The 11078-nt window shown below is 38.5% G+C and overlaps 1 protein-coding gene across 1 annotated transcript in view; it reads left to right on the top strand.

The window, feature by feature from the left end:
* The first annotated feature begins 5094 nt into the window (after positions 1-5094).
* Positions 5095-11078, top strand: part of astn2 (astrotactin 2) — a 291201-nt gene continuing 285217 nt past the window's right edge. Inside the window, exon 1 of the mRNA XM_079657488.1 lies at positions 5095-5114. The gene's annotated coding sequence lies outside the window, so the exon portion shown is untranslated. The remainder of the gene's footprint in view (positions 5115-11078) is intronic.

Genomic DNA, 11078 nt, shown 5'->3' with positions numbered 1-11078 from the left:
ACTTCTACAGCAAATTTACAATTATAATAATCTAAGAACATCATGATACATATTCTCATCCAATCCAAAATGTGTTTGGTTTCAGATGGAAACACGGTAGTCACGGTAGACCTGCTGAATTATTTGTCCATACTTTTGCTCTCTACAGTGACAGCAATCTTGCCTCATGTTGTGATCGGAGGGTATCCAGCAGATGGAGTTCAGAAGAGCAAACCGCAAATGCAATACAGACACCATGTTGTATCAGATCAAGAAAAAACTGAAATAACATATATTTCTCTCTTATGAGTGGGTTTTCCCCTCCATCAAAGCAAAAAAAAGAAAACCTTTGTTCCTACACGGCTGGGGAGATGTGAGACAGTTGACTTATTCGACAAGTAATGTAACACTGAATATAGGACACACAGTATGCTCTTTACTGTGATTATTTTCGTTTTGACTTCTGTAGCGAGACCTCCACATGTAGGCTCAGTGAAAATGAAGCTCTACGACCGCACATCGGGTGAAATCAATGCTTTAATTTATTTGACCAGAATGAGTTTATATATGCTGATACAGAGATGGTTGCTTCAGGGCGCTAGCAACATGTTCATGATATTCGGTCCAGCCTTCACCAAGGATCAAACAGTGACCCATCAGTTCATCAAACACTCCGAGCTGGACATTCATATAACATGCTTTCCCCAGCTAGCTCTGGGCATAGACTCAGAAGTAATAAATCACATACTGTATGTTTTATGAGCTAACTGGCCCGGGGTTGTAAAGAGGGTTGTATTAAGACAGTTGCCTCAGATACTGAAGATAGGATTTGTTGAATTTTTAATCATGTCTTTAATTCTGCATTACTCACCAGCGCATCACCCATATATTAGGAATTGCACGTCTTATTTTATCCTCTAAACCAGGGGTGGGGAACCTCCGGCCTCCGGGCCGTATACGGCCCACGAGACCATTTGGTACGGCCCTCGAGGTAATTTATAAACACACGCAAAAAAGAAAAAAATTCAAGAAATCTAGACCGCAAAATAATTTGTCAAGCTTGTTTTTCCTGGCCAAGGTCAGGGTCCTTGAACACAACACCAGCCTAACGTGCCTTCACGTGGTATATGTCTCGTCTGACAGGAGTGTAGTTCTAACGGAGAGCACCAGAACGCGGCTCCGGGCCGGGACTTCACAAATTGCAGTACCCATAAGGAGCAGTACACATGCCGCAGTTTTTGCGTGGCTGTGTCTTTAGTTGAAAGCCCAGTGGCGATCTGTTCATCTGTCATACTGATCATACAGTCAATAACGTTGTTGTTATTAGCATCTGGTTAGCTAGCTATGCTAACGAATATAAGAAGCTTTTTCTCCAACCAGTGAGGTAAAGGCACATCTTTATATGATCATTATAGTTATAGAAAAATAAGAGAATAAAGTAAACAGGTATACAATACTAATATGACAGTAAAAAAAAGTTGTTATTAATAAACAAGAATACAGTTTAAAAGGGAAGTGATTTGTAAAATATTCATAAAGAAAAAAATCTGCTTACAGTTCTGTTTCATATGGGTGTTGAGAGATGTATCCATAGATCTTTTCATGTTGCTCTCAAAGTGCACCAGATTTATGCTTTTAACTTCAACATTTAAAAAAAATCTTCCTGGTGATGCATGCCCCCAAACCCCCCTAGATGAGGTTAGATCCGCCCCCCCCCCCCACTTAAATCATGTCCACATGGATATGAAACTAAATACATTTGCACACATCTTGTGTCCATAACTTTCTGTTTTGGTGGTCATGCCACGGTGGATGAATGCGCGGGTCATGGTCAAATATCTGGATTAAGAGGTTGCTTTTTATTTGCACAGCATGAAAGAAACGCGAAATGAATGGGCTGTGATTTGAGTTTTTTAAGCAGACGTTGAGTTCAATAATTTGTACGGCCCTCGAAGGATGTTGTAAAAATTGAAATGGCCCTTCAGAGGAAAAAGGTTCCCCACCCCTGCTCTAAACCTTAAAACATATGTATTTCCAAAAAGCCAGTGTGAAAACAAACTCTGGCATGTATTGCTTTAACGGTATAACTTTAACATTTGTACATTTTTAAATCCCATACACTTTAAATATTCTCAACAGTACTTAGGAGCCGCTTATCATTCAAATGGTGCATGCAACGATGCACGCACACGCACACACACACACACACACACACACACACACACACACACACACACACACACACACACACACACACACACACACACATACAACTTCCTCAAATTAACAATTTTCCCTTTTACAGCCTTCTTGTTATCGCCAGTAAACTGCCCCCTTGTTATTGCCTCCATGTATTTCCAATTATTTTATATGTGAAAGAGGGCAAAGGGACAACTGGAGTGGAGACGGGAGAGAAAGACTATGGCAAGCCAAGGCGCTTTGTAAAAAATCATGGGCAGGTTATAAGGAAGATAAATAGCGTGACACCTTAATGGAGCCATACAGTTATCCTTTATGAATAAAGTGAGATTGCTTCATAAAAGGTACAGTCCATGATTAATGATAGAACTGAACCACTTGCATCGATCCTCAACATAAAAGGCCTCTCCAGTATTTACAGCTGTTAATGTTATAACAAATGGCATTATAAAATTGGACGTACTGTGAGTCCAATAAAATGCTACAGACTTGGGAATTACTTCTGAGCCTCTGGTGGCCAAAGCTATTACTGTGTTCTTGGAGTCTATCGCTCAGGAGACAATGATGACAGAAATACAAAGTACATTGGAAGGCAGGAAACATCAGATACACACACTCAGTCCTTCAGATACATTTGAATTTACCAGCCCTGTTGTACTTCATGGACAACAATGATGTCACTTCAAAGGAAAAGTATGAAACAAGATCAAAATCCTTTTTAGTGAGATGCAAAAAGTGACATAATCAAATATATTTTCCTCACAAATTTAAAAGAACAAATCAGCTACATGAGGACCAAATAAGCCTGAATTTGGAAAAAGCCATCTTACATTCAGTAATATGGCTTTTTCCAAATTCAAGTTTAAAATTCCAAGTTTAAAAACATTATTCTTATTATTCTTATTATATTCATTTTTGTATTTTACATTTGTTAAACTGACACCTTTTATGTGAGTTTACAATTGAAAAATGGGTAAAACAACATCTTGTTTGAATTCCAAGGGAAGCTTCTACATAAGCGTGCAAGTTGGTTATACATGACTTAAAAAATATGCAATTTCTCTCTCTGCCTGCCTTCCTACTGAGGACGCCAGTAACAACTTCAAGGGTTTGAAGGCTAGATATTAAAAACTCAAAGTCATGCCTCTTGTCAGATGTGCCGTACAAACAAAACAGATCCCTTTTTGAAGCAGTATAAGCAGACATATTTCAGTTGTTTGGAATGCTCTGACACAATTAGATAGAGGTGGACAACAGTGCCTCCTTAATGTATTCCCATCTGGTGTTATAAATCAATAATGAAACTCAAACATACTGCTGGTAGGAAAAAAACTGTCTTTAATATAATGTGAAAAGACTGAGAGCCGAGCAAATTATAATCCCTGACCATTTGTTCTGTGTGAAGATGATTTGTTCGCATGCATGTCGCTTATGGGAGTCCGCTTATGCTGATCAGTTGATGCCGTGCATAACTCCACCAGGACTAATCCAAACCTTGATGTTGATGATGACTGCTTTAAGAGAAGCCTGAAGCAGTGGCGAGAAATCAAGAGACAAATTCCAGATATGCAGACTTTACCTGCATGCGTTTTACCGGCATATCCACATAATTTGCATTTGCACAAATCCTATCCCCCAGGTTTTACAAAGCTGTTGGTGTTATTTTAACTGTTTGATATACGTTATATACGTGTTGAGAAAATCATGATGCCACTTATAATGGTTTCTGGGCTGTAAAATATGAATTCAAATTAAATCTGAATACATACTCAAATATAATACATTTCCAAAGAGTACATTTTCCTAATTTGCTGATAACTGAAATTATTCTTGTAATATGCAATCTTTTAATTTACTGTATAACCAATCAGGACAACCCTCTATTTATCTGTTTCCTATTAGAGTAATTGTAGATCACGGTGGACATTTTTGTTTTGAAGGAAATGTGATCAATGATTGCTCAATAATTCTTTAATGTTCAAAATATACAGATTTTTGCGGGATTATCAATTTTGTTCTCTTCCACTGAAGCTACAAAATTGTCTTCTCAGATTACTGTGCCCCTGGCAGCCAGGATAATATACAGCATTCTTCTTATTAATTAATTTTCGAACACACCATGAATTTTCCACGGGTGACTTGGCACTCACACATGGTTTACCACATTCCCAGTAGCCCCTTCAACGGTAAAAAGAAGAAAAAAAACACAGGTGTTAGATTTATACCATGCTGCCATGATAATTGGTAACTGGAGCCAGAAAAAATGTAGGCAGCAATGGGTCGGAGCTTTGTGAATCTGAAGTGGGACATTGGAGTTACAACAACTTTTAAACACCATCATTTTTCTTTCACAAACATAACATAAACAGGACATACATGGAGATGCTTAGATAACTGCACCTGTACATCAGGGTTAATCATTCATGCCCTCCTTGGACACCAAAAGGACATACCATTTCTTAATGTAATCAATTTTCATATCGTGCAAACGTTATTAACATATTAGACATTATCACTCCCCCTCATCAACAAAATGATCGCACAATACCTGAACCATTGTGATAGTATGAACCAGTGCTTTAGATGAAACATTAAACACCATCTTTGAGTCAGCTTTTAGTGACAAAGTGGAACATCTCTGGCACCAACATAATAGATAATACATTTGTCAGTAGACCATTTGAGTTTTGAGTAGACCACACCACAAACTGTCATTTTTCCTATTTTGATTTATTTTATTTTAAGATACTGACTTTCATGTCTTCTTTCTGCATCCCATAGGTTGAATATGAGACTAAATGTCTCATTAAGACACTTTTCTTTTTTTTTACAGAGTGTCACTGCCTCTTGTGATGATGACCAATGAGAAGCGATGTGGCTTAGATCAATGATCTGTTGGATGGCCTGCTGAACCTGAATCAATAGCTGCGGGCAGAGTGAGGACTTGTTCTCTGATTTGGTGTTTCTCACTGTCAGATACTTGCTCATAAGCTGCAGTCACTCTTCCAGCTATCCACCCCCGCGCTAAAGTCACACACACACACATACACACACACACACACACACACACACACACACACACACACACACACACACACACATAAACACACTTCACTCTATCTCTTGCTCTCTCTCCAGGCTAAATTGTTTGCTGGCAGTCCCCGGTGCAACAAGGTTAAGTCATCCTTTTTGACAGAGATGGAAAGGGTTATTATCTGACGCTGCTCTGCATTCATACTGGGTGAGACAAAGGTGCATTTTTGGATCAATACGCAGAAAAGACACTTAGCTGGGTCGAGCACGTCATACGTAATTATATAAATCTGACTCACAATCAAAAGTTCAAAGAAGCCAACACACTTATTGCCATTTGTTTTATTAATTCACAATCTAAATTAGCTTTCAAAATGCAATTTGACCCCTTTGAATTGATGATAAAATATTTAAGTAGGGCATTAAACAAAATAGCTTTAGGGGTTTGTACAGGGTGTTGGAAATAGCCAGACTGTGCTTGTGCTGTTGTAAATTATTTTTCAAGGGTTTCACGTTTCCAATTTTTACACACTCAATAACAACACACTCATGCTCATGTTCAATTATGTTCTGGAAAATGAAATGATCTATCATTGGGACACTACTGACTTCTGGTCCCTCACTTGCATGCAATTCCAATACAAAACATACTACTCATTGAATTGTCTAATGGAGTTACCAGTGACAGAAAGAGGAAAGGCGGTAATTGCATTTGAATTGCAGATTCTTACTACTAAATCCTCAACTACTGAGGCATTGGAAGGAACAAACATCAGCATTTCACTCGGGGAAGAAAAAAAAAAAAACAGCAAGGACAGCAAGATGGCTGACTGCTGCTAGACAATAAACAGCTGACACTATAGGTTGCCATGTGCTGATGTACTCCCACTGCTAAGTCTTGTGAGGTAAATCTCTCAAAGAAATTCTTGCTCTCTAGAAAAGTCATGCATAATCCCAGCTTCTAAAAAAGTGAGAGAGGTTAGCTTTAATGATATCAGGCCAGTGGCTTCTAACAGCTTGCAAAGACCTTTGAATACCCTGTAATTTGCATTTCTGCTGTAAAGGTGATGCTTTGCCTTTGCATGGGGTCTGTGAACACCTGGAGAAAACCAGTAGTGTCATCAGAAATCTGTTGTTTTACTGTCGTAGAGCTTTTAACATCGCAAAACCTCATAAATCTTAATGTCAGCGCTCAATAAAATGGATTCAGGTATCTAACCGAGCTCAATTTGTTAATTAAAGGGAACATGACTTTAGATTAGATCCCTACCAACACAGAACCACACTAATGTTGTTTTGTTGTCAAGGAGTGTAAAATACAATCAGGAAATGAGCCATATGCAACATATCCTCCAGTGAAATAGCACTTGACAGTTGCATTTTCAGGCAGTGATGAAAGGAGACAAATCAAATAATTTTGAGAATAGTTTCAGTTGAAGAAAGCTGGTGATTTGCTTTTGAGGAGGGAAGGAGAATGCATTTCACATTGCACAAAACCAAACAATACTGTGAGTCTACGGCTACACTAGAACTCTGAGGCCTCTACTTAGATACAATGATGCTTTGAACTAAATGCCAACACCAGGTTGGCTTCCACAATGAAAATGGTATCATGCTGATGTTTAGCAGGTATGTCCACCTTCTTCATGGGCATTGGAACAAAGAAGCTGTCACACTCCTAGGCTCATGTCACGTTGGTAGTTTTGTATGTTTAGGTTATGTCACGTTCTATGTCTAGGTTTGGGTGTTTTGCTGTTTTCCCTGTCATGTTTTCCTCCTGTTTATTGTCTGGTCCTTTTCCCGGTGTTTTTTCTCCTGTCGTTAGTTTCCCTGGTGTGTCTAATTGTCTGATTATGTTCACCTGTGGCCCCTGTGTTTCCTCCTCCCTCCTCACCTGTGTCTTGTTGTGTGATTATTCTTTTGTGTATTTAAGTTCTGGGTTTTCTGTCTGTCTTTGTCGGTTTGTCTTTAGCCTTGACTAGTTCTGCGGTGAGTATTCTGTTTTGTCTTTGCTTATATCATAGCCTTGAAATAAAGTTTTTCAGTTTATATCTGCATTTGGGTCCTGCTTCCTTCACAATCCGTAACAGAACCCCTATCTCAGCTCTCTGTATTTGCAGCAGTTATACCGTTGAACATGTGCATGACATGCTGTACCATTTTAGTTTCCTGTGCTATTCCATTTAGCTATTTTTTAGTTTTTACTATAATGCTATACACAAAGTATTTCATTTAAGATGATGGCCGTGGACGATACATTAAGGGATCATCAAGTTATTGCAATTCATTTTGAGGGATACAAGCACCAGATTCCTTGCATCCATTCAATGGTCTTTTCGAAATTATAGAACCATGGCCGTAATTGCCTTACACAAATAAGCCTCATAAAAAGCACTGCATATAAACCATGTGTGGCAGAATTGTCCAAAATCAATATAATTGTAGGAGATACTGTAAATGTCAATGGAAATGATGGACACACATGTTATGTTCTGTTGTGTCTTTATTTGACACCTACACTAATACAAAATAAAAAGTACATTCTGTTTCAGACGCTGAATGCACTTCACAAATCCTCTCCTTAAAAACCTCTTCACTATGACCCATTGTGAATCTCTCTGTATGCTATAAGCTCGTGCTGTTGCTCTCTCTGCCCTTAGCCCCATGAACATGCTCTGCAACCTGAACCTCATACTCAGCCTTTTTGTTATTCCAAAGACCATTCTCCTTGGACGCAATCTCCTACCAAGAAAGCTCTTGATTTGAACTGTACTATATTGATCGTTGACTTCTTTAGGCATGAACAACTATTGTTCTATCCCACAACTGTGGCTCTGTGGTTCGTTTCATAGTGTTCCATTCCCAATTGAGACCATGTTTTTCACCCTGTCAGACTCCTGTGTTAATTCATCTGTGAGTTTAATATAAGATTTCTGAACCTGTTGAGCTTTCCCAAAGCTAGTAAAAAGCTCAGCCAATGTTACAGTCTGGTTGGGAATTGTGTATGATGACCATGAAATAGCATCATATGGGTCACTTTTTTGACCTTTTCACAAACGCCTGGACTTTTGTAGCATCAAGCCCAATATCTTTGATATAGAAAATAGAGGGACATAAAAGAGAACACAGGAAGACTTCTGCACAGATGTTTAAACAAATCCCTGTTGAACATTGGATTTGCCCCTTCCACATTAACGCTCTGTTGTGCATACCACAAGAAACCAAACGGCTACCAAAATCTCCATTACTGACAGTTTCACAACATCAATAACAACATTTGTTATGTCGAAAAATGTTATTTCAATCACGCACATGAGCTGGCTTTTGAAGAGGAAGATTGTATTGTTCTCTAACCACTGAGAGAGTATTGATGTGCAAATCATTTCCCCCCAAACCCCCACTCTTAGCTGAACACAGAAGAAGTCCACTTTCCATTAAGTCAATTGATAAATACAGCAGAAGCAAAGACATTCCACTGGGGAACGGACAAGCTATCGTCCAATATTCCTCTATTCTTTTCAAATATTCACTGAATCGTCCAGGGCGACACAACTTCAAACAAGAGTGACTCCCCACTGAGCCCTATCTTGACTCTTTGATTGTTAGCTATTCTAGCCATGTATGAGGTATTGTAGAGGCTACAACAACAAAAAAAGCATGACCTCATGTTTTATTCAGGAATTCTCCACTTTCATGAGATAAGGGGTGTCATTGTTGCACCAGAACAAAGTTAGCAAGCTTTTGTGTGAATGTTTCACCTTCAGCTTTTACAGGCTCGTGCTTTCTTGAGATCGCAGCTGTATGTTGATCTTGCTGGATTATTAAGTTAAAGGAAGGCAAACGAGGTGAGGTGCTATGTATTGGGATTGCTATACAGTCCAAGCACATTGTCCTAGAGTGAACATTGTTTAAAATGAAATGTGTTTTAGGTTGACTTTTGAAATCTGTCCAAGGACTACAGATGAAAAATAGCCTCTTGGCTAACTCTGGCACATTTACAGAAATGTTCATTAATGTGCACTGTCCATGTTAAATAAATGAAAGAAACAACAAAACAAAAATAAACATCATGCCTCTAAAATGTTTAACATCTAATGCGTTTGGGAAACAAAACAATAGGCACTGGTGGTTAATGGTGGCTTGATTCTGTACACCTGCAGTAACATAAATTGTATGTACCATGCATGAACAAACACACACCCACACACACACCCAGGTATTCATAAATGCATGCACAAATATGCCGCTACCCTCTAGCAAACTGATTTGTTGTAGATGGAATTTCTAGTGAGGTCAGGGAAAACATAGAAAAGCTCCCTCCAATGACCTGCATGGTATTTTGTGTTGCTGTACCTGGGTCTGATAGCTTGTGCTGATATATTTGGTCTGACATTTACGATAGCCTCACTGTATTCCCTAATTATTGAACAATTTCAGCATAAAATCCGATTTAGCGGTTCTATGAAGCTGCCTGAAGTCATTTGGCTCCAGCCAGACTTATCTCCTCTGGTGGGTTTATTCATTTGTTTTGGTATATTCTCATCCTTTATCAACCTTCCTACTGCATACTATTTGCCCCATAGATTTTTCAACACAGCAGCCTCAGAATGATCAGTTTAATCACAGAACAACATTGCCCCCTGTTGGTGTCCCATGAGAAAGCCTCACTAATGCAGCCCTAATGTGTATGCTGACACCACACTTGTCACACCGTTGTAACAGCTGATCACTGACCTTGTCTGGATACCTATTATAATATCTGTATCACATTATTACACTTGCATTTTAGGCAAGTACAAAATGATTACAATTAAACAGTCACTCCATACAATCTGCAGCTTCCAGGTAAGTCAATCTTTGAGTTAGATTTTATTCTTTAGTTTTCTCTCTGTCAATTTGATTGAGACAGTTCCATTACTAGCGCTTTTTGCTGCTCTCTCCCAACACAGGATTGTGAGTTCTATCAATTTGCTCCTCTTCGAATGAATTCGGCAGCTGCTATATCACTTCCTAAGGGGAAAATAAAGTGTGAAGTTTCAAACTGCCCTATATCTCATCCCCATCTGCACTGCCTTTATCAATCAATAAGAGTTTAGGCAACAAGTACCTTACCCCCCACCCAGATTCCCCCCGAGAAAACATATATCTTTTTAAGAAAGCTACAGTAGACACTATAATCAGGGATCAAGAGCAATTTTTCTCTTCTGTATAACCTCTGACTTTTTTTAATTGTGATTTTATTGTATCTCAGAGCAACCATAATACTCTTTTCCAATTTGCGCAACAACCACAACTGTTTTATGAGAGTGAATTAGAAGACATTCAAAAATATATCTATTCACATTTTTTATCATCCCCATATTTAATGCTGATTACTGTCTTTATTCCATTTAACTATAATGTTGGGATCTTGTGGTTCACGTATTTTAGGTTACTTTTAAAAGCAAGCATTTTACAAGATAATACTGAAAAGGTTACACTGAGGATGCTTTTGCTGTGCATTTTAACTCGCCCCTGTTGATGACATTTGGCATTTCCACAGAATATAAAACAGAAGGTAAATGTAATTTGCAAATGCACAGTGCTCAGAATAAATACTCACTGCCTGTGCCAGGGTTATTTTCCACTACCTCTTTTCATTAACCAATATTAAAGCAAACAGTGGTCCATATCAAGTGGAAGATCCTGTATGTGTCCTGAGAGTAACCATATTAAAAAAATTAAGTATATATTGAATTATGTTGTTTACCGGCCAACAATTTTTCTATCCAGCAGTGTGGTAACATTTAGTATGCATTATATCATATTAAGAGTGTTGTTGTGTTTCTTGTACCTATATATCCGGTTCATATGAATGCATTAGTGAT

This window comes from Notothenia rossii, assembly GCF_949606895.1.
Source record: "Notothenia rossii genome assembly, chromosome: 11".
In the NCBI taxonomy this organism is placed as follows: domain Eukaryota; kingdom Metazoa; phylum Chordata; class Actinopteri; order Perciformes; family Nototheniidae; genus Notothenia; species Notothenia rossii.
Note: the sequence above shows the minus strand (reverse complement) of the source record. Positions and strands in the feature narration are given on the sequence as shown.